At 44.6% G+C, this 13699-nt stretch overlaps 1 pseudogene; it reads right to left on the bottom strand.

The window, feature by feature from the left end:
- Window positions 1-261: 261 nt before the first annotated feature.
- LOC148846178 (small nucleolar RNA R71) lies at window positions 262-361 on the bottom strand (annotated as a pseudogene).
- Window positions 362-13699: the final 13338 nt, after the last annotated feature.

Below are 13699 nucleotides of genomic sequence, written 5' to 3'. Positions count from 1 at the left end.
GCCTACCATCCATGCCAATAATTTTGAAATAAAGCCTGCAATAATTCAAATGATCCAAACTAGTATTCAATTTAGTGGGTTACCAAGTGATGACCCTATTGCACACATTGTTAACTTCTTAGAAATATGTGATACATTTAAACATAATGGAGTTAGTGATGATGCTATTAGGCTTAGATTATTTCATTTTTCATCGCATGATAGAGCTAAAGATTGACTAAACTCACTCCCTGCAGGAAGTATCACCACTTGGAATGATCTAACCCAAAAATTTTTGGAATGCTCAATTTGAGAGGGAATCCTTGTATGAAGCATGGGAAAGATTCAAGGAGATTCTTAGAAAGTGTCCCCACCATGGGATACCAATTTGGCGATAAATACAAACTTTTTATAATGGTATTACCCCCTCTAATCGGTCCATTATTGATGCAGATGCAGGTGGTACAATCATGAGAAAAACTCCAGAGGAAGCATATGACTTAGTGGAGGAGATGGCATCAAACAGCTACCAGTGGAGCAATGATCGAACCAATCAAAGGGGAGTACACCGCATAGATTCCTTTGCATCCCTATTTGCACAAATAGCCAATCTAAATAAGAGACTGGATAATTTTAGTATTGCAGCCATTAGTACACCATCTAGCATCTCATGCGATTTATGTGGTCAAATAGGACATGCCAATTCTGATTGTCAAATAAATAATCCTTTTATTTCCCATGAGAATGCTAATTTTATCTCTCATACTGGCAGTACAAACTACAACCCAGGGTGAAGGAATCACCCAAACTTCTCATGGATTAACAATCAGCAAAAGGCACCTATGGGTTTCCAACCACAGCTGCCCCCACAAGAAAAAAAGAACAGTCTGGAGGAAACGATCTCTAAGTTCATCAATGCCACAAGAAGGGTTCAAGAAAGGTTCAAAAATTCAAGAAACTTCAAGAAGAAGGTGGCGGCAAGAAGAGATCTCAGCACCATGGCGAATTCAAGAGTTCTTTCTTCCCCTTTGTTTGCTTTAATTCTTCCATCATGAACTGATTTGTTTTCTTTCTAGGGCTATGGAAAGCCTAACCATGTTACTGAATATATTTTTATCTTCTTGATTTATCCAAGATTGTGATTTCCATATAGTATATGAATTATTGTGCTTATTGCAATTAAGAGCTTGGCCACCTCTTAATTGATTTGGGTTATGTGAATGAACTGAGAGAGGAATTCACATAATTGATAGAATAATTCATAGTGTGAATTGAATGGTATATAGAGATATATATACATGATTCACCTGAATTTAATGGTTTTCTTGGACTTAATGCACTTCCATCTTGAGAGCTCTACTCGAGAGATCGAAGGGTTACCTGATGGGCGTTGGTTTAGTATATCTCGAGAGAGAATATTAAATAAATTTGGGAAAATCTCAGCTTATGGGACTGACAATTAGTCTTGGATAATCGGACCCATCAATATTCAGTACATTGGTTAGGTGGACCTAAAGTCCTAGCGATTTCATCATTTGCATATTCGATTAGTGATCACCTTCGCTTTTACTTTCTCATGCTAATTTTTATTTTCAATAGTTCTTGCTCAATTCTGATTTTCGGTTGTCCAGATAATTAGGGAAGATTGTGGTTCTAATACTTATTTTGTTAAATCCCCGTGGGAATGATATTATTATACTATTTGATAACTAGTGCACTTGCTAGGGTTATATATTTATAGCTATCAAGTTTTTGGCGCCACTGAAGCAAGGTTCCAAGAGCAAGAAGCATCGATTAAGAACTTAGAGGTTCAAGTGGGGCAAATTATAAGCATGTTATCAGAAAGGAAAGAGGGAAGGCTACCTAGCATCATAGAAAGGAACCCTAGAGAGCAAGTAAGCACCATAACTTTAAGAAGTGGGAAAATAGTTGGCGAAATTCAAAGAAAGAACAAGGAAGCTAAAGTGGCCGATCTACAAAAGGAGAATGAGGGAAGTACCCCTAAACTGAATTTACATGAAATTAAACTTCCTATTCCCTACCCAAGAAGAGTCTTGAAGGCTTAATTAGATAAGCAATTTGAAAAATTTTTAGAAGTTTTCAAAATGATTCATATTAACCTTCCTCTTCTTGATGTTTTGTCACAGATGCCGAAGTATGCCAAATTCCTTAAAGAGGTAATGTCCAAAAAAAGAAAGTGGGAGGATGGTGAGATGGTAAATGATGTAGCACGATTCAGGCACTCCTAGTTGACTACTGACTGGCTCCTTGTTGGCAACGAACGGCACCTGAGAAGATGAAAGGAAAGGCTCCCGGGGATTTACCCGGTGGGAATACTCCGATGCTTAAGTTTGTACTGTGTATAGGAAGTAAAGGGAAAAACAAAAGCTAAGAGTGGAGGTTGCACTTTTTTTTTCTATACTTGAGAGATTGGAGGTCTCAAGAAGAAGTTTCTCCTCTGCCCTGAGGGCTTTTATAGGGGTGCTCTTTGTGAGATCGGGCATAACCGCCACTGGGCCTCCAGCCACAATCGTTACCTGCCAGGGCTGCGCAGGTGGCCATTGCGACGTACTCCTTACTTGGGTGAGTGACATGTCCCCAAAGTGACAAGCACGCCTCCGCCTATTGAGAGACATGGGCGCAAACATTCGAAAGGACAAGGACTGCACTGTCCGTAAGGGATGTGGCACAGTCTGACTGGTACGGCCTGTCAGATAGAAGCTTCCTGTGGAACGCTCGTGCGACCCACTCGCGAGCTACTTTGCAGCGAGCTCGGAATACTCCAGGAGTTCCCTTAGTAGAATTAGTCCTCGGAGTAACTTGTCTGCTTGGGAGCTCGGGCGAGCTGGTTTTCTTAGCCTGTGAGCTGAAGTTGCCTCGGAATATCCCCTTGGGGGTAGCTCGAGGAACCTGGAGCTTGCATCATGACGAGCTGCTTTATGGGCCCATTACTTAGCTATACTGGGCCGCATTGCTGAGCTGTTGCTTACATCAGGTCTGTGTCCATGTGTCGCCATTTCATAGGTCGAGTCAAATCATCCTTCATCAATTGCTCCCCACTCCTCGGGCTAAGAATATTGCCTTAGTGCGGGGAGTTTATGATGCACGATGGACTGATTTGACCAAAATTCAAACTTGATTGACTGCTCTCATTAAATGCATTCGTAGGAATCAAGAGATCTTCTGACTTCCTTGACTTTTCGGATTCTGAAAATGTGTTGAGGTAGCCTTTAATTTCGAACATCGTGCGGCTGCGACTACCTTGATCGTGGAAGATGTGCCGCCAATCGCCTTTGGTTTTCAGAAGGCGTGCAATCATGATATCTGTGGACCGTTGGATCTGCTTTGATCTGGGCCATTAGTTTGAAGGGATGGGGGCTATAAATAAGGGCCCCCCCTCGGGCCCTATCTTCCTCCACGCCATCTTTTGGATTCTGAGGTCGCGTAGTTCACCTAGCTTACTCGAGTTCCTCAGTCTACTCCATTCCGTCTTGCTCTGGTGAGTCCCAATCGCCATCAGCCATATTTGGGTACCCATGCCATACCTATCACAGGGATGATAGCCAAGATCATGATGTTCCCTCGAGCTCGGGAGGAGCCTAGGAGCATATCCCGGAGGCTCGGGAAGCCTCTGGCGACATGGCGTCTACTTCTAGGGGGAGGGAGTCTGATACCTTTGGCCCTTCTTTAATGACAGTGGAGAGACTCAGGTCTCTGATCCGCTACTTTCACCTCCCTGGGGACCTGGTTTATAGCCTCCCTACTGGCAACTTCCCCTAGGAGCATGGTACCAATGATATACTGATCTTTCGAACAGCTCGAGGCTGGCTTGCGACTCCCCATGCACCCCTTGATAGTGGAGGTGCTGAATCATTTTAATGTCACTATTGACCAGCTTCATCCCAATGTTGTTCGGAACATGGTTGGTGAAGGGATAGGAAATTCATCATATGGACGCCCAAGATTGCAGAATAAAGGGGGGGCGAATTTCAAAAATTTTTCTTTCCCTTCAACTGGGAATCGAATTACCTATTTAGAAAATCATATTTTCAATGTTCACTCTTGAACCATAAACTGAACCAGATCTGAACCAAAAGGAGGAGAGAGAGATAATACCTGATACAAAGAAATAGTATCTCTCAATGGAGGTGTTCACGCCCAAGGTAGAAACCAAAATCTGCTCCCACTGAAGATGGCGCAGTGCAAGGTGGAGCAGAATCAACAATGTCCTTCCTAAAAACTTGGTTCTTCCCAAGAATCACCTGGATGGCTTGTGAATACAACTCCTACCAATCTTTTCTCCAAAAGATTGGAATCAAGATCCAATCTTGATTTCTCCTAAGCAATGGAGATCGAATTGCTATAGGCGGCGGCTGTAGGAAGGAGGCGGCTAGAAAGAATTTGCAGGGTGCAGAATTCTCTCCTCTGTGATCTCAACTCTTAAGACAAGATTTGAGTTTGTTGTGTTGGATGTCTAAAAGCTGCCGCCCCCTCTTCCTTTTATAGACTTAAAGGGATCAGCTCCTAATCCCATTAGGAGCTGCTAACCCAAATCATATCTGGATTAGAAGTCCCTTTAAGATAAAGGATAATCCTTATCTTATCTGCAGATAAGATCAGCCAGCTCCTAATCTAATTAGGAAGTTTCCAAATCTAAATCTCATTTAGATCTTGGACTCTCTGAGTGGATAGGGTGTGGGCCCAATCCTATCAGCTGATCTTATCTTAGAATTCGCCCCTTAAAGACTAATCAAATTAGCCCAGTTCAAAATGGGCTTAAGGCCCATTTAGGGTTATGTATTCATTAAGCCTTCCAAACTGCAGCCTAATTGGGCTTCCTTGTATGGCGTGGGACCCAAACATTGATCTACACATCAGCCACATGGGTTCAGCCCAGCCTTTGTTACAAGGCCTGGCCGAATACACTGTTATGGACAGTGCACCCCCTGAAACCCATCAGATGGGCTCCATGGGCCCAACACTTACTCTAAGTGGTCCCTGGGCCAAGCCACCTTGTAACACCTAGGGACTATGGGCAGACGCAAGATTAGCCCATCAAGTATTATCCTCAATGGCCTTACACTTAACCTCTCAGCCCATAATGATCATACACTGCCCGACAAGAGAGGACGTCTCCCTCGGCTGCAAGGAACTTGCACTCTCTCAATTATGGATCCCGGGAATTAAAACCTATTTGCAAATCATTTTGAAACCATAATATATATACTTTTATATCTCATATAAAATATATTTTGCAAAAACAAATTAAAACGATTGAAATCGGCTGCTGACAATCTTGGTTTCCATCAATGAGAGTGCATCCCCGATCATTACCTTTGTTTGACAAAGGGGCTGATCCTATCACTATGATCACCCACTCAGATGAATTTTCAGACTGTCCCAACATACCCAGGTTTTGACCCCCGTTAAGGATCTCTATTTTTGGTACATCAAAGACAGCCCAATCCGACACCTAGTGCAGTATCATAATCGAGTCTAGGGGTCAAGTGTAACTTTCCAGTTCAAAGATTCAATTAATCCCACACTGTATGTGCCTAGGGTCTCACCCTGGAATCTGAGACAAGCCACCCCAACCGACTTGGTGGCTCTACAGTGTCAGCCTTGTCAGGATAGGTCTCCCCAGACCGACCCACTGGTTGTGAACATTCTAAACTAACACGAGTCTCATCAAGTGTCCAGTTTAAGGGTATTACACAGAAACATACCAAGGGAACATGAATCACATATGCACTTTTATTCATTTACAATAAACTCATAAAGTACATCATTTTGATTGAAGCTAAGGGCATACAAAAACTGTCTAACAGCTCCCAGTTGCACTTAGGTCCAATCAGGTTCTAGCCGGAGTCCCATGCTTTCCAAGTGTTGCTCAAACACTTTCTGTGATAGTGGCTTAGTCAATGGGTCTACCACATTCTCGGCTGATGCTACCTCTTACTATCATCCTCCCGTAGGTCCAGTGTTGTCATACAACAGTGGAATGGGTGATGTGCTGAATTCCAAATCAGGAATGAACACCTTCATTCAAAAGGCAGCCTCACTTACGGCAATGCGCTCGACTTGGGTTGTGGACTATTAATTTGCTACTTAGGACCGCTGTTTGCTGACATTCAGGAAACAACACACGATCCTATCGTGAAAATATATCCAGATGTAGACTTTCTATCATCTAGATCTGACTGGAAATCGGCATTTGTATACCCTTGGATCTGTAGTGAGCTACCATCGAATACTAGACAAAACTCCTTTCTCCTTCGAAGGTACTTAAGTATGTTTTTCACAGCAGTCCAGTGCTCCTGCCCTGGGTTGGCTTGAAATCTGCTTACTACACTCACTGCCTGAGCAATGTCGAGGCGAGTGCACAGCAAGGCATACCTGATGCTCCCTACGGCAGAGGCATAGGGAACGTCTTTCATGCCATCAATCTCCTCAGAAGTCTTGGGAGACATCTTCTTGGAGAGAGTGACTCCGTGCTTGAAAGGAACATTTACTTTCTTGGAGTTTTCCATGCTGTATCTTTTGACTATTTTGTCAATGTAGGCAGATTGGGATAATCCTATTATCCACTTCGATCTATCTCTATAGAGTCGAATGCCCAGTATATAGGAGGTCTCTCCAAGATCTTTCATGGAGAATTGCTGTGAAAGCCATACTTTCACGGTAGTCAAAATTCCTACATCATTCCCAATGAGTAGAATGTCATCTTCATACAGAACCAAGAAGGTAGCCTTATCTCCACTGTACTTCCTGTAAACACAGAGTTCATCCGGATTCTGTTTGAAGTCAAACGATTTGACAGCAGAGTCAAAATGGATGTTCCAACTTCTAGAAGCTTGCTTAAGTCCATAAATGGATCTATTAAGTTTACATACCATGTTTTCCTGACCCGAAACTATGAAGCCTTGCGGCTGCTGCATATAGATATCTTCAGTAAGATCTCAATTCAGGAATGCAGTTTTGACATCCATTTCCCAAATCTCATAATCATGGTACGCTGCTATAGCTACCAGGATCATAATGGATTTAAGCATGGCCACAGGCGAAAAGGTTTCCCCATAGTCGATGCCCTCTTTCTGAGTCTACCCTTTCTCCACCAGACAAGCTTTGAAGGTCTCAACTCTACCATCGGGGCCCTTCTTCCTCTTGTAAATCCATTTGCAACCGATTGCTTTTACCCCGAAGGGCAGATCTACTAGAGTCCAGACTCCATTGGTATCCATTGAGTCCATCTCTGCTCTCATGGCCTCCACCCACTTCTGGGAATCTATTTCCAACATAGCTTCTGCGTAAGTCATGGGATCCTCCTCACTAGTCAAGGTTTCCACCAAGTAACTACTCTGGTAATAACCATAACGGACTGGTGGCCTGGATACCCGAGTGGATCTTCTAGGATGGTCACTACCTGGAACTTGTGGGACATCTCCCACTGCTCCTGAGCTCTCCTCATCAAGAACAACTTCCTGACGATGGGTGTCCAGGATATAATCGGTCTCCAAGAACTGGGCATTTCGACTGCAGAACACTTTCTACTCACTTGGGTCATAGAAAAGGTAACCTACAGAGCCTTTTGGGTAGCCTACAAATAGGCAACGACTGGTATTGGATTCCAAATTGTTTGCACTCATTCTTTTAACGTGTGCTGGACAACACCAAATCTTCAAGTGTCTGACACTTGGTTTCTTTCCGGTCCAAAATTCATATGGACTGTTCGGAACTGATTTGGTTGGAACCCGCTTCAGCACGTAGATCGCAGTCTCTAATGCGTAACCCCAAAAGGATGTGGGTAACTCCGAGTGTATGAGAAGTGATCGGACCATATCCAATAAGGTCCTATTCCTCCTCTCTGAAACACCGTTAAGTTGTGGTGTAGCAGGAGGAGCTAATTGTGATACTATCCCATTGTCCTTTAAGTAGTCCCTGAATTCGTCCAAGAGATACTCGCCACCTCGATCAGATTGAAGGGCTTTAATTTCTCTCTCCAACTGTTTCTTGACCTCTTGTCTAAACTCTTTGAACTTTTCAAAGGATTCAGACTTGTGTCTCATTAGGTACACGTAACCATATCGTGAGAAATCATCTGTGAAGGTGATGAAATACACGTGTTGATTTCGTGTCCTAACACTTAGGGGACCACATACATCAGTATGTATTAGGTCAAGTGTGCCTGTACATCTTTCAGGCTTACCGTCAAATGACCGTTTCGTCATCTTGCCTTGTAGGGAAGGCTCACAAGTGGGAAGATCTTCTACATTTAGAAAATCTAAAGGACCATCCTTTACCAACCTTGTGATTTGGTCAACACCGATGTGGCCAAGTCGGTAGTGCCATAGACACATGGCATTATCACGGGCTCTCTTCTTAGGGATTTCAGCCGACTTAGTTTTGGTTATGATAGTTTCTAGAGAAGGATGTAGAACATAGAGACCGTTCTCCAGTTCCATGAAATTGAATGTATAGGGAGTTGTTTTGATGAAAGCATCAATCATTGATATATGTTGGAGGGTCATAGGATTTGGATCACATCGATCCTAAAATTACCCCGGCCCGAAGAAAAAAAAAATCAAGAATCCTGACTTCACCCTAGCTACCTAAAATTCTGATCATGTATTGAAATTTAGATCAGAATATAATCTCCCCTTGGAACCAATGAGGATATATATATATAGGAGGGCATGCTGAAAAACTTAATGTATGGGTCATTCAATATACTGGGCATTCAACTAGCTGGCTTGCATTGATTAAAAGTAAAATATATAGTCTCCAAACTCAATCGATCACATTAATATTTCCTTTTTAACGAATCCAATATTCAGATCTATAGAAGTTCAATTCAGTATCTTGTTCAAGTTTTGAACCAACCAGGATGTGAAGGTTTGATTCTACAGGTGCAATATATTCAAAGAAAATATATTAGGCAATCCAGCGCACCCTGAATAGTTCACATATATACTTAGATTAATTTGGGTGCCATTTCCGATAGGCTCCAAGTAGTCAAAACAAAAAAAAAAGAAAAAAAAAGTAGTTTGTTACAACTCTTTTTTCTCCGCAAGATTCAAGTTGGGCTTCCAATTTTATAGTAATAAATAGGCATCATCTGAAACAATTAATGCATTATATGATAATGCCTAGGTCAAATTCCCATTCGATCGAATAGGTTCTCACGAACTTGCATTCCTCGGTTTTATTAGGAGGTTTACTCACTATTCATGGCTTACTTTTTAAGCCTATTGTGCTTTTATTTTCTATGGGAGTGGAAATGAGACATAATAGAGCCATTGTGCATCTTCCTTCAGTCCTGCCCTCTCCTTCGCCCGAGGTTCCGATGCTCCCTCCTGTGGGGACTAGTGGGACTAACCCTGGGGGAAGCGAGCTCCCTCAACCAACTAAGGTACCCTTTAACCCCCTTCAGCCCAATCCTTACCCCCAATTCCCAGTGGGAAACTGGGAAGGGGTAAATGATTATCAGGTAGCTCACCGGAGGAGTCAGAAGGCAATCACCAATGATGAAATCGCTTAGTGGGGAAACATGGAGCCCGGGGATCTCTTCGCATTCGCCTCTGCTCACTGCATGATGGTAAGTGACCCTTTTCTCTCTTCCTCTCTTGTTTTGCCCTTTTCTGCTGTCTTCTGATCTTTCTTTTTGGCTGATAGGTAAATTCTGCCATCCATGCCATGGCTCTCCAGATGCGCATCCATCGCATTGATGCCCTCGACTAGTGCGCTGCCAATCAAAAGCTCCAAGTCAAGCTCGATCAGATCTGGGGCGAACTCCACCACAGCCACAAGGGGAGCGAGTCTCAGGAGCTGCTTGTCCATGACCAAGAGGCTCAAATCACTCGGTTTACTGAAGAGAGCACACACTATAGGGAGGAATCATCGAGGATGGTGGGGGATAGGGATCTTCTCAGGCAGCAGGTGCGGGACTTGGAGTCCACTCTTCTGAATCAGACCCAAAACTTTGATCAGATGGTGGAGGCTGAGCGAGAGAAAGCGGTCCGGGATTTTAAGGACTCCCAGGAATTTCATGACCTCCGGGCGGAGTATGGTTCAGGTTCATACCGCTCAGGGTTTAAGCTCTACCGATGGCTGGTTCGAAAGAAGTTCTCCGGGCTCAACCTCGACGGCATTACTATGAAGGGTCTGTCTCCTGAGATAGAGGACCAAGCAGATGCAGAGGAGCCTGATTCTCCGGAGGATGAGGAGGCAGTTTCTTGAGGTGGTGTTTCTCTGGGCGTCTGTGGCTTTCAGGTGCCATAAACCCGGTCTTTCACAAGTTTTTGGTTGGGTAGTTGTGCCCTATGATGATCAAACCTTTCCCTGAGCTATTTAGCTCGGTTACTGCACTTGTTATTTTCTTTGTTGTTTTTTTTTTGTCAATGAAAGTTTCTTCCTTCTTCTGAGTACAATGAACTCCCTTTGTTTTTACTAAAGCAATTTCATCATTTGAGCTGTTAAAGTTACATACTTGAAGTAGGGCTCTTCGGTAGGCATTATCCCGATTTGCCACGCTTAAGGCCCCTGTGGTATACCACGGATTGATTACAATGTATGTCCGAGCTAAGCCTTGGTTGGCTATTCAATTCTACCAACGTATCAGGACGAGCTATGTTTCACCGGGTTTAAACCCGAGCAGCTTATGCTTTTGATATTTCATACCTTGCCTTCACCATTGAAGTGTCTTTCTTTACACCGAAGTCTTTGTTAGCTCGGTGTTTTGGCCCTTGGGCTGAGGGAGTGACTCGTGGCCCACTCGCGGAGTTTGCCCATGCCATAGAGGCAACTGGGTCCTGTTGTGCCGAGGTCATATTAGCTTGGTATTCTAGCCCTTAGGCTTTGGGAGGGACCCGTAGTCCACTCCTGGATTTCTCCTAGGCCGAAGTGGCAGCTGGGGCCTTCTTGTGTCGATGTCATGTTAGCTCAGTATTATGGCCCTTAGGCTTTGGGAGGGACCCGTAGTCCGCTTGATTTTTATAGATAATATTGTCTCAGGTTGACAATATTCCATGCTCGAGGCACTTGTTTCCCTTTGAGGGTCTCGAGCTCATATGTTCCTTCCCCGAGCACTCGCTTCACTCGATAAGGACCTTCCTAGTTGGACCCAAGCTTGCCAGCACCGGGCTCAAGCACCATAACTTTACGAAGGGCTAGGTCACCAACATGAAGGTTTCACCTCTTGACCCTCGCGTTATAGTACCAAGCTACTCTCTTCTGGTAGGCTGCGGTTCTAATGTACGCGAGGTCCCTTACTTCATTCAGTAGGTCAAGGTTGGTACGTAGCTCATCTTTGTTTGTTTGATCGTTCTATGCTTCTAGGCACAACATAGGTACTTCGATCTCTGTGGGAATCACTGCTTCGGTGTCGTAGGTGAGATTGAAGGGTGTTTCTCCCATGGCGGTCTTCTCCGTGGTTCGGTAGGCCCATAGGACACTAGGTAGTCCGAAGGATGGCTCTGTTCGTGACTTCTGCCTGACCGTTTGCTTGAGGGTGCGTGACTGAAGTAAAGTTCTGTTGGATCTCCATGTCTCGACACCAATCTTGAAATTTGATGTCCTCGAATTGTTTGCCATTGTCGGAAATCAACACTCGAGGTAGTCCGAAGCGGCATACGATGTTCTTCCAAAAGAAGTTTTGGACATTTTGGATTGTGATGGTCATGAGGGGCTCGGCTTCTACCCACTTGGTAAAATAGTTCATTGCCACTACTAAGAACTTTCTTCCACCCATTGCTGGCAGGAATGGCCCGAGTAGATCGATGCCCCACTGCACAAAGGGCCACAGGTTGGTGAGATACTTGTGGTCGGTAGCGGGTTGGTGGTAAATATTGGCATGTCTGTGACATTTGTCACATTTTCTAACGAGTTCAATGGCGTCTGCCTTCATTGTTGGCCAATAATATCCTTGTTGAAGCACTTTCTGGGTGCTTCTGTATAGCCGCTCGTCTATCATAACATATTTAGCTGCCTAGTGTTGCACCCTTCTGGCTGCATTGTGATCTGTAGGGTGGGTCCCGTGTAACAAGAAGCTCATGAGTGGGTCAATCCAGCTTGGCTCTACTCGAACGACGGGAGCGACCTCCTCTGCCCCCCCCAGAATGCTAGGTCGAGACAGGTCCTCTATGTACACGGTTCTAATGGTGATGTCACTGGTGTTGGCTAACCTGGACAGGGCATCGGCCTCGGCGTTCTTTGACCTAGGGATCCGTCTGATGAAGTGTGACTGGAAGTTGAGCAAGGCCTCTCTAACTTTGGCTAAGTTGGCGACCAAGTTCGGCTCGCAAGCTTCATATTCGCCCATGACCTGGTTAACTACGAGCTGGGAGTTGCTGCAGATAACGATGTGCTTGGCTTTTACTTTTCTGGCTAAGGCTAATCCGACTATTAGCGCCTCATATTCTACTTCATTGTTGGATGTCTCAAACTCGAAGCGTACCGTGTATTCCAGTTTCATGCCGCTTAGACCGTGCAGAACTACTCCGGCATCGTTGCCCTGCTGGTTCAAGGAGCCATCTACGTGAAGGATCCTGGGCTCCTCATCCCAGCTCGCAGTTGGCCAAGCTAGGAGAGGTGCCACACTAGCTACTACTTCACGGGGTTCGGACTCGACCGATCCGGAAGCTTCGGGCTCACCTGAGGTGGGAGCCTCGCGCTCAACTAGACTAGGAACTTCGGAGCCGAATGTGCATTCGGCTATGAAATCTGCTAAGGCTTGGTCCTTAAGGGCAGTTCACGGCTTGTACTGGAGGTCGTACTCACTGAGCTCAATGGCCAACTTCGTCAATCGACCAGAGACCTCAGGCTTAAGCAATACTTGCCTCAGAGGTTTGTCGGTAAGTACGATAACAGTATGAGCTTGGAAGTATGGGCGGAGCTTCCGAGCTACAATTATCAATGCGTATTTTAGCTTTTCCATCTCCAGGTATCTCATTTCTGCTCCCTGCAATACTTTACTAACATAATAGATGGGTTGTTGGACCTGATCTACTTCCTTAATTAGTACCGAACTGACCACCTTGTCGCTCGCCGAGAGGTAGAGTTCTAAAACATTGCCCTCGTCAAGCCGAGTTAAGGTCGGCACACTAGTAAGGTATTCTTTGAGCTCGTCGAACACGAGTTTGCAATCTTGGGTCCATTAAAACCCTTTGCCCTTTATTGCCTTAAAGAATGGCAGACAACGGTCCACCGATTTAGACAAGAAATGGCTTAGGGTGGCTATGCGGCCATTCAACCTTTGAACATGCTTCAGCTTTCGGGGTGGTTTCATGTCCAAGATGGCCTTAACCTGTTAGACAGTTTTGTATGCCCTTAGCTTTAATCAAAATTGATATACTTTATGAGTTTATTGTAAATGAATAAAAGTACATATTTGATTCATGTTCCCTTGGTGTGTTTCTGTGTATTACCTTTAAACTGGACACTTATTGAGACTCGTGTTAGTTTTGAATGTTCACAGCTAGTGGGTCGGTCTGGGGAGACCTATCCTGACAAGGCTGACACTGTGGTGCCACCAAGTCGGTTGGGGTGGCTTGTCTCAGCTACCGGGGTGAGACCCTAGGCACATACAGTGTGGGATTAATTGAATCGTTGAACTGGACCAGATTTCCAGTATTGCCCTGGACCTTTGAGATTGATGGGCAAAACAAGAAAGTTACACCCGACCCCTAGACTCGATTATGATACTGCACTAGGTGTCGGATCGGGC

Source organism: Nelumbo lutea, chromosome 7 (assembly GCF_056320005.1).
Source record: "Nelumbo lutea isolate HS-2025 chromosome 7, American lotus-T2T, whole genome shotgun sequence".
NCBI classification, from domain to species: domain Eukaryota; kingdom Viridiplantae; phylum Streptophyta; class Magnoliopsida; order Proteales; family Nelumbonaceae; genus Nelumbo; species Nelumbo lutea.
The sequence above is the reverse complement of the archived record's forward strand: the minus strand, read 5'-3'. Positions and strand labels throughout refer to the sequence as shown.